The sequence below is a fragment of the Meles meles genome, chromosome 17 (genome assembly GCF_922984935.1).
Source record: "Meles meles chromosome 17, mMelMel3.1 paternal haplotype, whole genome shotgun sequence".
NCBI lineage: Eukaryota > Metazoa > Chordata > Mammalia > Carnivora > Mustelidae > Meles > Meles meles.
The window spans coordinates 58,488,670-58,504,269 of record NC_060082.1 but is presented as its reverse complement, the minus strand read 5'-3'; the positions used below and the strand labels follow the sequence as shown (position 1 = coordinate 58,504,269).

General features: G+C 47.2%; 1 protein-coding gene across 2 annotated transcripts in view; it reads right to left on the bottom strand.

The window, feature by feature from the left end:
- The window catches only part of SMYD3 (SET and MYND domain containing 3), a 699,109-nt gene that overhangs the window by 200,353 nt on the left and 483,156 nt on the right, over positions 1 to 15,600 (bottom strand). The gene's annotated exons all lie outside the window — the stretch shown is intronic.

Here is a 15,600-nt window from a genome sequence, read left to right as displayed (position 1 = left end):
TTAGGGAAAAGTAAATACTTTGAATTTACCAAGGATCCAAAGAAGAGGAAAATTTAGGTAACTGCTCCAATAACATCCCTTTCATATTCCCAAAACAGACCTGAATGGGTAGATGCCTCCCTTTAACTAAAATACCTTCTTTTCCTTTCTTTAAATAAAATGCATTTATTCATTAACTCAACACATAATGACAGGGCCCCTTCCATGGGCCAAGTACTGTGGCAAGTCCTGAGAAAGTCCTACTTTCCAGATGCTTACAATCTATGTGAGCCAGGGCGAGCACAGAAATAAATTCCTCACATCTTAGTTCAGCAATGCTAAAACAGAAAATAAGAGGAGAATCACAGCTTAGAAGCTGTATCATTATAGACGGATGTACAGATTAAGAGCTAAGCCATGAGTATTTGTCACCTCTCGCTACATAACATACCTGTTGCTTAAAGCAGCAAACATTATTTCACCCGATTTGGGGGCTCAGGAGTCTGGAAGTGCCTTAGCCACTGGCTCACAATGTTTCACGAGGTTGCAGGGACCTCACTTCAAGCAATTCAAGGCTAGACAATGGCTGGAGGAAGCATTCCCAAGCTCACTCGTGGGGTTGCTGGCACACCTCAGGTTCTCATTGGCTCTTTGCCAGAGGCTCAGAGACCCACCATGTGGGCTTCTTCATAGGGTCGCTATGAGAAGGCGGGTGGCTTCTCTCCAAGTAAGTGACCCAAGAAAGAGAAGGACTGACACAGAAGCCAATGTGCTTTATAATCTAATCTCAGAAACGGCATACCATCATTTTTGCCATCTCTGGCCCAAGGTGGGAGAGGATATCCCAGGATGTGAGTATCTGGAGGCGGGAAACACTGGCGGCCATATTGGAGGCTGGCCATAACACCATGTTCTTCCAAAACATCCCAACAAGGGAAGCCAAGCAGAATGAAAAGCCCCATACATCTAATCACTGTAGCTGCTTAGAAAATAGTTTAATTCTATTTTTATTTATTTATCTATTTATTTGAGTAGGCTCTACACCGACGTGGGGCTTGAACTCACAACCCTGAGACTGAGAGTTGCACGCTCGACCAACTGAGCCAGCCAGGTGCCTCAAAAATAGTTTTAAATTCCCAAGTGTAGAAAGGAATCCAAAGGGCGTGGCCTGTTCTGGTTGGTCCTTCATCCTTCTCTTGACTTCTCCTCGCTGCTCCTTTCCCTCAAAAACATAAAATGTTAGAACAGCTTCCTTCTCGCTCCTATCTCCAAGTCACATAAGTAGCGATTTTAAAGCGGAAATTGCAATCCGGTCCTAAGCCCGGGGAATCTGCCCACACCAGTAAGTGCCTCATAGCTTATACTTTAGGGACTACTCTGTGATTACCAGTATTTACACCCTTCCTCAGATGTCTCCTGTGTGTTTCAAGAGTCAGAGTTTGGCCCAACAAATTGAAGGCAGCGGAGTCAGCTGACAGGGGCCAGGACTCTGCGGTGAAGGTGCTCAACGACGGACGGGCACCACGCACTTGGGGTTTCTTATTAAACTACCGGTTTGGGTGTGCTGGCTGACGAGAGGGGGACGGGAAGGTTACTCTTGCTCCATCAGCCCTTCGGAGGAACATTCTTGCCCCTGTCCTCGTCCCCTGACACAGGCACCCTCCCCAGCGGCTTCTTGGCGCCAGGAGCCCCCAGGCCAGGCCCCCTCACCGCAGTGTCATCTGTCCTCCTGTTCGGGGCCACAGTTATACTTCCCGGAGGCATTTCTGGCCTCGTTTCAGAAAGAGGAACGGCCCCAATCACGAAGTGAGGTATTGTGCCCTGAGTCAGGAACACGTGCTGTTTTCGCTCACCCATCACTGCCCCTGATCCACAGGCCCGATCACAAAACCAGCCGGTGTGCAGTGACAGAAAATAAAAGAAAGAAATGAAAAAAAAAATACTGTCAAGAGGGCACAGGCAAAAAGCTAACCTTCAAAAAAGAATTCTTTAAAACAACAAATAAATAAATAGAACAAAACACACGATTCGCCCGGATGCGCCTAATGCCCACTGACGAAACACACAGCGGTGCTTGCTAATACTGCCCGCCCGAGGGGGCTTCGCAAACGTCAGGGCCAGCTGCAGGGCACGCAGGGGCACAGAGACCACCGCAAGGGGGTGAAGATGAGGTGCAAACTCCGAATCTACCACCCGTGCATGTACGGTCTGTGTGGCTGCCGCTCGGATGGCAAGGATTTCACCTGAGCCCACTCGTGCACCTAACAGAGGAGAGAGCAGTAACACACACTTTCCAGATTGTACAAATAAGGGCTGCAGGGTGGGTGGTATTCTGAGACATGAATCTGTATTCTTCTTTTAGCCTTGCCTCCTTCTTCTTTTTGCAGGGCACCCTTGCTCAGCGCCCCCAAGGAGGTAGTGGAGGGCTCAGGGAGGCCTGAGGTCCAGGTGAGCTGGGGCCTGGGCCCCGATTCTGGGTAGCATTGTTGCCCCAGCTTCCCCGGAAGGGATGATGGGCAGAGCCCTGGGCACCTTCAGACTCTCCGGTCCTGCGTGCGGCAGGGGGGCATCTGTGAGCCTGCGAGCCGCCAGGCCTGCAGGGAGGGCGGCCTGAGAGCCCCAAGCCCATAACAGCTTGGTTCTGGGGAGGACCCCAGACACCAAGAGGGAGGGGAGGTTTTCCACCATCCCAGGGCAAAGAGGCATCTGCCACATACCGGACTTCATAGAAAAGATTTATTTTTTTTTTTAAGATTTTATTTATTTATTTGACAGACAGAGATCTCAAGTAGGCAGAGAGGCAGGCAGAGAGAGAGGAGGAAACAGGCTCCCTGCTGAGTGAAGAGCCCGATGCGGGGCTCGATCCCAGGACCCTGGGATCATGACCCGAGCCAAAGTTAGAGGCTTAACCCACTGAGCCACCCAGGCGCCCCCATAGAAAAGATTTAAATGTGATTTCTTGCACACGCAGTTTTTGGTGTAAGATTTATACCCATTACCATTTCTAATCTTCCAATACTTAATAGTTTCCGCAGTTAACAATGCCCAATGTAATGAATGTTTAACAACTTTTCTTGTTCTACTGTACACATAGACGTATATATCAGTATATACACATACGTTACACACATATATATATTAAAAAGCCATCTCCTCTGACACACATTGTGGTGCTTCAATGAAAACAGAATCGCCAGGGGCAGCCGCGTGGCTCCGTGGGTTAAGCCTCTGCCTTCGGCTCAGGTCATGATCGCAGGGTCCTGGGATCGAGTCCCGTACCAGGCTGTCTGCTCAGCGGAGAGCCTGCTTCTCCTTCTCCCTCTCCCCGCCACTCCTCCTGCTTGTGCTCTCTCTCTCTCCCTCTTTATATATCAAATGAATAAAAACTTAAAAAAGAAAGAAAGGAAGGAAGAAAAGAGCAGTGGGAGGCATGTTCTGAAATGACTTTCTCTCCACTGCTGGGCGCACGGAGGACGCTCAATGAAAACCTGTCGGCCGACGGGTGACAGTGTCCGGAGCAGCTCCCAACCCCCCCAGCCTCTTGCATCAGCACACACACCTGCCAGCTCGTTGGCCAGGATCAGGGTGTAGTGTGTTGTGATGAATGAACCTTTTCTCCATGCAAAGTTAACGTGTTCGCACAGAATACAATTCACGACATGGGTGTGACTTGAAACGCTGGGAGCTAACCACTTGAGGACGAAGCAGATAAACCCACGAGGGCTGGGCCTCTGTCTCTCTGGTTACCTAATGCAGAGTCCCAGCGTCGAGCCGACTTCCAGACACCGTGGGAATTCAGTACGTATCTGACAAACATGGACAGTCACAAGACACAAGACCTCTACCTCCAAGTACAGAAAAGAAAGTAGAGGCAGCTTCCACAAGCACAGTTGAGGGCAGGATTCAAGAGCCCAAGCAAATCAAGAATGTGTGTGGACCAAGGGCTGCCTGGCTTCCCCAGGTCCCCATCCAAACTGGAGACACCTCTACAGACCCAGAAGCTCAAAGCCCGCGGGAGGGAGGCCACGTGGAGAGAGCAGTTTATCAGCCCTGGGCTTCAACCTCCTCCAGCTCCTTCCTGTTGTTCAGCAAGATGTCTCTTATGCTCTGGCCCACGTTCTGAAGCGCTAACATGACCTCCATTCCAGGGAGCCCTGATCTGTGGACTGGCTCCGAGCCCACATCAGCCGGTGCAGAACGCCACGGTGTCTGTTTTGGGGGGATGTGCAGAGGTGGGGATTTTCCTGAGGTGCACCCCGGTCAGCTCCAGTCTCCCGGAGTGCGGTCTCCCAGGGCCTCTGAACTCACTTTGGGTAATGGACTTTATTCAAAGAAATGACATTTTGGCCCTACACCGTGAGACAGTTAATGAAGCTATTCAAGGATGCCAAATGGGGAGAAGTCCCCTTTAATTTTTTTTTTAAAGATTTTATTTATTTATTTGTCAGAGAGAGAGAGAGAGAGAGAGAGAGCAAGCACAGGCAGACAGAGTGGCAGGCAGAGGCAGAGGGAGAAGCAGGCTCCCTGCCGAGCAAGGAGCCCGATGTGGGACTCGATCCTAGGACACTGGGATCATGACCTGAGCTGAAGGCAGCTGCTTAACCAACTGAGCCACCCAGGCATCCCGAGAAGTCCCCTTTAAGAGGAGAAGAAAAAGAAGAAGAAAGAGTGATTTATTAAAAGACCTCTCAGAGCAACTGAGTCACGTGAGCACTAATCATAGGTGACTGGGAACGTCATTGGGGGACTAGAGACTGGAGGACTGAGCTCACTGTGAAGACAGAAGTGTGAACTAGAAGTTACTGAGCTTCTAGTCTGAGCACACGTTGTGCTGTGAGCTCCAGAAGGCTCCAGAAGCTTCTGATAGGTGCTACCAGCTAACATTTTGATTAGCAATGCGCTTTCATCTCATGGAATCTCGTTTAATCTGAGTTGTGAATCAGAGGCAGGGATTAGTTTCCCTGGGAAAAACTGAGACGTGGGCTCTGCAATAAGGGCCTGGTTCCAGGTCACTCAGCTATGCAAATGGCTCGGCATGAGAAGGACCGAGCCCACATTCCTGGTTCCCAGCCCTTCCCTGGGGCCTCAGAGCACCCAGCAGCACCCGGGAACCAAGAGCCAAGTCAAGGCAGCCGCGAGTACATGAGGACAGAGGAGGAAGGACAAAGGTGAGGGGTGAGGACAGGGGCCTTGCACGTCAGGGAGTAAGCAGAACCGCCGGGAGCGGGACCAGCCGTTATCCGGTGCATCTTCAAGCCCCAAACTGCCACGAAGAAAGAACAGCTTTCTCTGGCAGGCGCTCAGACAGGAGCTCATGCGTAGGCACTTTTCTGGCAGTGCCCAGACAAACCAGCTTCTCTCCGATCCAAGCTGAAAGGTTTGACAATAACAGAGTCTGTAGACAAGGAAATCCTAAGGGTGGCAGTCCTCCAGGGAAAACGTTATGCTGAACCGGGGCCAAGGCGGCAGACACCTGTGAGCGAGTGAATTCCAGAATGGGAAGTCATGGGCTGCCTCCCCTGAGGCTCGGCGGCCGGCCTCTCTCCTCAGGAGAGAAAAGAAGACCAGGAGGGATCTTCCTGCCAGGAGCTCTGTGCAGGTGACACCCCCTGGCGACCCTCCCACCTCTCAACTCGCTTTTGGGAGGGCATGGAGAGCATCAACCCTGGATAAAAAGTATAAGGAAACACCATTTTCTAAACTCTCGGGGTTTGGAAACCTGATGCGCTTATCAAGACCTGCCTCTTGCTAAATAAATAATTCTAAGTCAGCGACCTACCTAACGACTCGTGTCTGACATACAGTCTGAGTTCTTCAATTTTTATTATAAACTATTGAACTTAATAGCTCTAATTCTAGCAAGAGACTATATGACAACCACAGTGAGTTACCACCCCCTACCCATGAGGAAGGCTATTAACACAAAAATAAATACCAAATGTTGGTGAAGGTGTGAGCAACCAGAACCCTCCCGCTTGGCTGAGGGGAATGGAAAATAGCACAGCTGCTATGGAAAACCATTTGGTGGGGCCCCAGAGAGCTAAGCGCAGAATTACCGTATAACGCAGCAATTCCACTTCTAGGGGCATACCTTCAGGAATGAAAGACAGAAACTCAGACAGATACTTGTATGCCAATATTCATGGCAGCACTATTCACAAAAGCCAAAATGTGGAAACACCACATACAATGGAATTATTTCTTTATTTATTTGACAGAGAGAGAGAGAGAATACACGCAGGGGGAATGCGAGAGGGAGAAGCAGGCTTCCTGCCAAGCAAGGAGCCCGATGCGGGGCTCAATCCCAGGACCCTGAGGTCATGACCTGAGCCGAAGGCAAACACTTAACAACTGAGCCCCAATGAAATCTTAATCAGCCACAAGAAGAAATGCAGTTCTGACACCTGCTACACCATGGAGGAACCTTGAAGGCAGTATGCTAAGTGGCAGAAGCCAGACACAGAAGAATACACAGAATACTCCAATCACAGGGACAGAAAGTAGATGAGAGATTACCAGAGAATACTCCAATCACAGGGACAGAAAGTAGATGAGAGATTACCAGAGACTGGGGGAGTGGAACGAGGGGATTATTGCTTAATCGGGTACAGTTTCTGTTTGGGGTGATAAGAGAGTTTTGGAAATAAATAGTGGTGGTGGTGGTTGTGCAATGCTGTGAATGTGATCAACGCCACTGAACTGTAAATGTAAAAATGGCTGAAATGGTAAATTTTATGTTATTCTACCAAAACAAAGACAAATGACCAACCAAACACGAAACCAAAATGTAAGAAAGATAGCAATGTGGAAATTAAAAGAAATATATATATATATTTCTTCTCTAGATACCCCAATTCAAATATATATATATATATTTCTTTTTATATATATATAGAATATATATATTTCTTTTAATATATATATATAGGATTTAGTCAAGAAATATTTTTAGAAGTTAAAAATAGAACTCCCTTACAACCCAGCAATTTCACTACTCAGTATTTACCCAAAGGATACAAAAATAGATTCAAAGGGGCACATGCACCCTCATGTTTCTATCACCACTATCATCAAGAGCCAAACTATGGAGACAGGCCAAATGTCCATCGACTGATGGATGGATAAAGAGTTGTAGTACAGGGGCACCTGGGTGGCTCAGTGGGTTAAAGCCTCTGTCTTCAGCTCAGGTCATGATCCCAGGGTCCTGGGATCTAGTCCCACATCGGGCTCTCTGCTCAGCGGGGAGCCTGCTTCCTCCTCCTCTCTCTCTCTCTCTGACTGCCTCTCTGTCTACTTGTGATTTCTGTCAAATAAATAAATAAATAAAATCTTTTTAAAAAAAAAGAGTTGTAGTACATATACACTATGGAATATTACTCATCCATCAAAAAGAATGAAACCTCGCCATTTGCAATGACATGGATGAAGCTAGAGGGTATTATACTGAGCAAAACAAGTCAGTCAGACAAAGACAATTACCTTATGATTTCACTCATATCTGGAATTTAAGAAACAAAACAGATGAGCATAGGGCAAAGGAAAAAAATGGGTTTTTATCTCTTACGGTTTCATAAGAGACCCTTAACGACAGAGGACAAATTGAGGGGTGATGGAGGGAGGTGGGTGGGGGGTGGACAAGATGGGGGATGGGGATTAAGGAGGCCACCCGCCGTGATGAGCCCTGAGTGTTGCACATTTTGCTCCTGAAACCAGTATTACACTAGATGTTAACTAACTAGAATTGAAACAAAAACTTAGAGTAAAAAAAAAAGAAACATTTTTTAGAAGAGACCGTGTTAATGGCACACTCTGTTGTCATTAAATGTATTTCCAAAGTTGGAAGAAACAAAGGCAAGTGGTAATATTGGCAACAGTACTAAGTTAATGACAGTGACATAGTACTTACTCTCTAGAAGGAATTCTTCCAAGGGCTATCCACATATTAACTCGTATAATCCTCACAACAACCCCTTGATGTGGGGTCAACCGTCACCCCATTTCAAAGTCAATGATTCTGAGATACCTAAAGTTAAATAACTTCCCCAAGGTCACACAACCCGCAAGTGGCAGAGCCTGGATTTAAACCTAAAAAGTCTGGACCCAGAGTCTTTATTTTAACAACTGAGCCTCTTTTCGTCAATATAAAAGACATAAAGGTGAGTCCCCCAAAAAAAGGATAGGGATATATAAATAATTGTTGGCTAACTCAAGTTAAAGAGACAGATAAGGGCTAATGAGACCCTGACATACTACTCCTCTTTCAAAATCAAACATTAACTGTTGAGTAAATAGCACTGGATACCATGTTCTTTTAGGCTCCCCGGGTCCCCTTGGGAAGATGAAGAATAAAGCAGAAAGAGCACCCGACTTGAGGTTATAAAATCTGGTTTAAATTCCTGGCTCTGTCACTTCTTTTATCTGCTTATTCATTTGGCAAGCATTTATCGGCTGTCTGCTGGGCATGGGGAAATCGGCTGGCTGGTTCACTTAGAGTTTCAAAGCCTAGTCGAATGAGAGAAGCTAGGAGTGTTCTTGACTCCCATTTCCGAGTGATAATAGTTGATTGAAGACATTTTCTCTTGCTTAATTCCTTAGAAGAGATTCTTGATAATGATCAGATACATAAATCTCGGTGCTTGTTTTTCCAACAAAGGCACTGTGCCCGCCAGACTGTGGACAAATAGGCAGAAACAGCTACCTCGTTGCTGCTGCCCCTCCCTGTTTCCTCCCTCGGGGCAGCCAGATGATGACACAGGGCAGGCCCTGCTAAGTAGCAGATCTCTGCTCTTCTTCCCAGAAGAGATGGGAAGAGGAGACAAGAGAAAGGAGAAAGGGAAACAAGAACCTGGAAGAAGGAAAGGAAACGGGATGCGAAGCCAGAGAAGGGGGCTGTGGTCTGCAGGGGGCACCCACCTTTTATTTCTCTCTAGAACATCCCACAGTACCAAACATGCCCCCACACCAAAAAGGACAGGAGTCTTCTCTAGATTCCCCAAAACCTTAGAACCCAGGCCTGAGTCCAAGAACTCATCCTTGTTTCTCGTCCCTCCCCCCCCGCACCCCCACCAACAACCTGCGCGCCCCCAACCCCCGGCCACCACCAGACACACATTTCGATTATGACCTTTTACTCTGCAGCAAGGCCCAGTCATAAAGGAGTGTCATCTCTCGAGTGTTCAATACGCAAGATAAAAGAGGCCTCCAATACTAGGCCTACAGGCCTTACACTGATCATTGGTCATTCACTGACTGCATCTTGTCTAGTGAATTGTTAGGATTCGGGAAGGCAGAGAACACACTTCAATATAACATGGTATCAGTGAGTCTATGTTAAATTCATTCTTGGCTGATGTCACGTTGGAAAACAAAAAGATCACATTTCTTTGCAAATACATTCTACACAGACGGAATGTCTAAGTCACCTAGACACTGATTTGTTTCATCTAAGTAAGATCTGACTTACTTTTTCAAGTGCAATGGTGTCAGGGGAAGCCCACCCAGAAACAACATGTTTACATTATTTACCCGCGTCTTAAGCAATGGGGCCTTCCGCCTGCACCTCTGACGCAGGTGAGGGTCAAGGTTAATATACACAATCTTCCTACAGCCAGCAGATATCATCACATTCTGGGTCATTTTAGGCCAGTTCCAAACACTGCCTTCCAACTCTTCACCTGAACGTCACATAATTTGTTAGTGTGAATGACGTCTTGGAAAGTGTTGCTTCTGACCAGTGAGGAAGTCTTATTTCAATAGAAGATGAATTGCACCGAAGAGAAAATATGTCGGGCGAGTCCAAACATGCTCGCCCACCTACAAGTCTGATTCCCATGAGCACTGCCTTCTCTAGCCAACCTATCTCCAACCTTAGAGAGCACAGATGTTTTCAGTTCCCCCTTGCTCCAGGTATCATGAAGAGACCGTGTCCAGCCTCCTTCTAGAAACCAAAGACATGAGGAATTCACCACGTTTGAAAGATGGAGAGTTTTGACTTAAGACATCCTTGCCAAAATCCAAGAACCACACCCATTTCCCATCACGTGATCCCTGGTTTTGCAAAGCTGTGGCCTGCAGATGGGAATGGTAATAATCCCACACAGCAGTGACAAACACCTTCTGGGGGAGACTGAAATAGTTGAAATGATTTTCAAGACCCTACTTTGAACTACAGACGCTAGTCAGAGTTGAGTCACTCCTCTAAGTATTCAGAATGGCAGGCCCTACAATAAGGAACATTGGCCGATGGTTCCTCTCTGCGTCTGTCAAGACTCCTCCTCTTTGGAGCAGGCAGCTACTCAGGACTGACCAGGAGGAGACCTGGGGATCCTCGGGATCTTTCTTTCCCCACTTCAAAATACGGAATTCAGCTCTGCTTCTTGATGATGCCCAAGAAGATCAAGATACTTGGTACACCCCTCACATTCTCCATCCGTGCCGGAGTCCCTGTCCTTCCTCTGCCTGTATTTGCTAGAACCAGACGGATTACTCTTGAGAAAGCACCGAATTCGTGATAGGGAAAAGCACAAAGAGACCATGCCAGGAATGAGGAGAAATCCCAGTCTGAAGGGCATGATGATTACGTCCCTGCAAAGTAGCCCACCCCCCACAGTTGGTCCCATGCCTGGCTCACAGAGAAACGTCTCGGGCTATCACTGCGCCCTGTAAGTGAGCTGTGCACCCACCCATCAAAGAGAGAACATGTGTGAAGAGTAAGGGACAGAAGAGGGAAATTTATAGGTAAAGAGGTTTGGTGGGCAGGCGTTAGGAAGAGAGAGAGGGAAAGGCGGTCCAGGAGCAAGGAAACAGCAAGTGAAGACGTGCAGGCACATAGAAAAAAAAAAAAATGGAACCATAACCAGAAGTGTGAAAACAACGATGTTATACTATGAGCTCTAATTCACACTTCGTTAGGCTCTGGGGGCTCCCAACAGAACATAAAGTTCTCACCTGTCTCTCAGACCCCTGGCGGGGGCATCAGGTAAATCCATGCTACCACAGCGCCATCTAGTGGCGTGGTGGGACTTGCAATGACCTAACCAGAATTCCCTAGGAGTAAAAAAGTCCATACATTGAAGATGGTCCAGGCAATAAATGCAGGTGACAAAATCTATCACTAAGGACCATGTACAATGTAAGTCCACAAACTTTTATGTCCTATGGGTTTCCTCCTCTAAGAACAAGTGGAACATAATTCTACATTCCACATTCTGAAAGAACCACCCTCCACCATTTAAAAAAAATTTTTTATTATGTTATGTTAGTCACCATACAGTACATTAGTTTCTAGTGTCGTGTTCCATGATTCATGGTTTGTGTATCACACCCAGCGCTCCATGCAATATGTGCCCTCCTTAATACCCATCACTGGGCTAACCCATCCCCTCCCCTCTAAAACCTTCAGTTTGTTTCCCAGAGTCCATAGTCTCTCATCATTTGTCTCCCCCTCTGATTCCACCCCCCCTTCATTTTTCCCTTCCTTCTTCTAATGTCCTCCATGTTATTCCTTATGTTCCACAAATAAGTGAAACCATATGATAATTGACTTTCTCTCTTGACTTGTTTCACTCAGCATGATCTCTTCCAGTTCCATCCATATTGATGCAAAAGTTGGATACCATCCTTTCTGATGGCTGAGTAATATTCCATTGTGTGTACGGACCACATTTTCTTTATCCATTAATCTGTTGAAAGGCATCTCGGCTCTTGCCACAGTTTGGCTATTGTGGACATTGCTGCTATGAACATTGGTCGCATGTGCCCCTTCTTTTCACTACATCTGTATCTTTGCAGTATTGTGGGGAAAGGAAACCGTCTTATACTGTTGGTGGGAATGCAAGTTGGTACAGCCACTTTGGAAAACAGTGTGGACGTTTCTCAAAATGTTAAAAATAGAGCTACCCTATGACCTCCACTACTTCAGTTTTTAAAAAGATTTATTTATTGATTTGAGAGAGAGAGTGCGCACAAGTTGGGGAGGGGCACAGGGACAGAGAGAGAGGATCTCAAGCACACTCCGTGCTGAGCACAGAGCCAGAAGCCAAACGCCAGGTTCCATCTCACAACCCTGAGATCATGACCCAAGCAGAAACCAAGAGTCAGACGCTTAACCAACTGACCACCCAGGTGCTCCCCCCAACCACTTTTTAAATCAGCTCAGCTAACAATGAAATTTTTAATGATAAGACCATTGCCCTTTAGGAGATGTACTTTTTCTAGCAATACAGAACTACTTTGCCAATTTTCCTAATGATATCGATTTTAAGCATCTCTCAAAATTAGACAGTGTGAGACACATGTTTGTTCTATATGCTAGAAATACTTCACAGGGAGAGTCTTTAAATACTAATATATGTTTCACTGCTTTTCTTTCACCACAGTTTTTCCATTAAATTCCTGAAAGAACGGTGATAACAGGGTAAATCTCAGTTATTTACTGCACAGATAGTGCTCGGGACATCCGGACCCAGGACCTGGGGCTCTTGATTCTTCTATGGCCTCAGGTGTCAGTTCCAGGAGGCGCTGCTGGCTGGGTGCAAAGCACACGTTTTGGCTCCCATCTCTCAGCTGGAGCTTAGGCACTGCCCTCTAGCGAGTGACCCTGGACTGACTTCATTTACTGAGCCTGTCTCATGCTACTAGTGACTTCACGGGACCGACTGTGACGATCAGCAAACACAGGGACGCAAAATGGCCAGCACTGCGCTGACAGGCAGGAAGCGCCTAGAACATAAACATTCTTCTTTTTCTGCCGCCCTTTCCTAAAGGGATCCAACCGAGAAAGAGCAGTCCTCCTGTTAGTCGAGCTGCCCTAAGGAGACCCCTCAACTCCGGGCTGTTTTTACAAAACTGCAAAGATGAGAGAGAAGAAAGAGGCTTCCAAGATCCTGATAGCTTCCACCCCACTTTGAGTTGAGAGTCAACCCATGAATGAGCACGAGGGAGAAGATGGAATCCCGCCAGCCGTGGTACCGGGAGAGTTCATAACACGCTTGACTTTAATTCATGTGTACTATAATCCTGCGGGTTAAAGGGCCATAAAAGTTGTTCTGGTTTTTCTTATACTTCAAAGGAAGCAATTTAATGGCCATGAATTACAGTCTCCCGATTATACTGTAACCATGAAACACAACTGTTCTGGTAAGAGTTCCAGCCTGGCCCCTTTGCCAAAGGAACTTCAAGGAAAGAATTTCAACAAAATAACCTTTCCAGGCTTTCATCCAGCTTCCTCACACAGGAGACTCTATCCTTGGGAGCCCAAGAATACGTGCAAACACAAAGGGCTGCATGGGGTTTGGGATAAGAACTTGGTGGACCATAGTGTTGAGTGGGGGTGGGGCCAACCCATAAAATGGGAAGTGAACACTGTTCTCTGGAAAGACCCATGGGATGACAGATGTTACCAGAAAAAAAAAAATAACAATAACAATAATAACAACAATGGGATAACAATTAAACATGAAGGGAGGAAGATCAAGAATATGGCAGGCCTAAGACATTCCCATCGTTCTGAGACTCGGGAGAAGTGTAAATTTTTTGCACAGCAGCAAAGCAAATGGTTGTAGCTGGGGATTCATTACATATGGTGGAGAGAAGACTACGCTTGGAACTGGATTTATTTATTTATTTTTTTTTTTAATTTATTTGACAGAGAGAGATCACAAATAGAGAGGCAGGCAGAGAGAGAGAGAGAGAGAGGGAAGCAGGCTCCCTGCTGAGCAGAGAGCCCGATGCGGGACTCAATCCCAGGACCCTGGGATCATGACCTGAGCCAAAGGCAGCGGCTTAACCCACTGAGCCACCCAGGCGCCCCTTGGAACTGGATTTAAATCTTGGTTTCTCACCTAACTACTTTCTGACCTTGGACCACTTCCCTGGACATGGGTTTGCTCATCCAAGATGGAAGCAGTCATCTGTTTCCATGAGGGGCTGTCACGAAGCTAAAGCTGGACGGCCTGCGAACAAGGATAGCCGATCTGCCTGGGTGGGCTCCCGTCCTCACCTCCAGGGCCTGGACACCAGGTCCGCTGTTTTCTGCAACTGGCCCACACAACCACGGGTTAAGGATGTGAAGAGGCACCTTTAAAATGATATTATACAAGTAAAACATAACCATCTGCTTATTACAGAAGCCTCTTGCAAACCGAATCCTGTGAAAACTACCAACGGGGTTAAGAAAAGGGAGGCGGGGAGCCAAGTTCTTTGAAGCTCCGGTTGGTTGTGATTCGCTATCAATCGCTACCGGATGTCTTCCTTGACATGAGAGTCTCTGTCAGAACCGTGATAAGGAGGGAGCCCCGGTTAGAGGTCAGGCCTCACACCTCTTGATACTGCAAGTCCCCTCCAGTCTGTCTCCACACACAGCTGGCCTCCGTGGCAGACGTGGTGACTGAGGACCCGACTGTTCCCAAGGCCTATGAGCAGTGTTTACGCACTTGGAAGACAACTAGATGTCTGGAGCGTGAGGAAAAAGGACTGCACATTTGGGAATCATTTCTACAATAATGTTTTAAGACTGGTTTAACAAATAAAGATTGTGTTTTTGATGTCTGCATTAAAAGCACAAACAGGCCCTGCTTGCTACAAGAAATCTGACTCTATGCAATGGTCCCCTGAGGTAAATTTAAAGTCGTTAGTTGTTAGAAACAGACTTTGTAGGGGCGCCTGGGTGGCTCAGTGGGTTAAGCCTCTTCCTTCGGCTCACGTCATGATCTCAGGTCCTGGGATAGAGCCCCGCATGGGGCTCTCTGCTCAGTGGGGAGCCTGCTTCCCCCTCTCACTCTGCCAGCTTCTCTGCCTACTTGTGATCTCTCTCTCTCTCTGTCAAATAAATAAAAAAATAAAATCTCTTTAAAAAATAAAAAGAAAAATAGACTTTGTAGGAAAAGCAAGCCTTGCCATTCTACCTAATAGCTGACTAAAAACGGTGAAGGGTAGGAGAGAAGGGAAGGATGATGGGGTGGAGGGGAGGAAGAGGGAGGGAGAAAGAGAGGAATTGTGAGTGTGTGAGCATGTGTGTGTGTGTGTGTGTGTGTGTGTGTGGTGGGGCAGTGTGTGTTGGGGAAGCTGGCTGGAGAGGGGAGATATAACCTGTGAAGAAGGAACAGCTCAGGAATGCTGAGGTAGACCCATTTTTTTTTTAAAGATTTTATTTATTTACTTGACAGAAAGAGATCACAAGTAGGCAGAGAGGCAGGCAGAGAGAGAGAGGGAAGCAGGCTCCCTGCTGAGCAGAGAGCCCAATGTGGGACTCGATCCCAGGACCCTGAGATCATGACCTAAGCCAAAGGCAGCGGCTTAACCCACTGAGCCACCCAGGTGCCCCTCAGGTAGACCCATCTTTGTGCCCTGGCCTACCAAAGGGCAAGTGAAGCCTGATCCCCCACTTCCCAGATGGAAACCCCAGGTGATAATGTGAAAAGTCCTCCTGGCACATCTGCCTTTCTGCACATTTTTAGAAACTGTGTGAGAAAACCGGGAAGCGATAAGCAACCCATGCGTAACTCCAGCTTAGTCTGAGAGGATTTCCTGTGAGTAACAGAGATGGACAGCCAGGAAAAATGAGCTCGTTTGTGCTGTTAGCGGGGCTTGTTTGGGCCAAAGGACAGCAGGTGAAGTCAATGA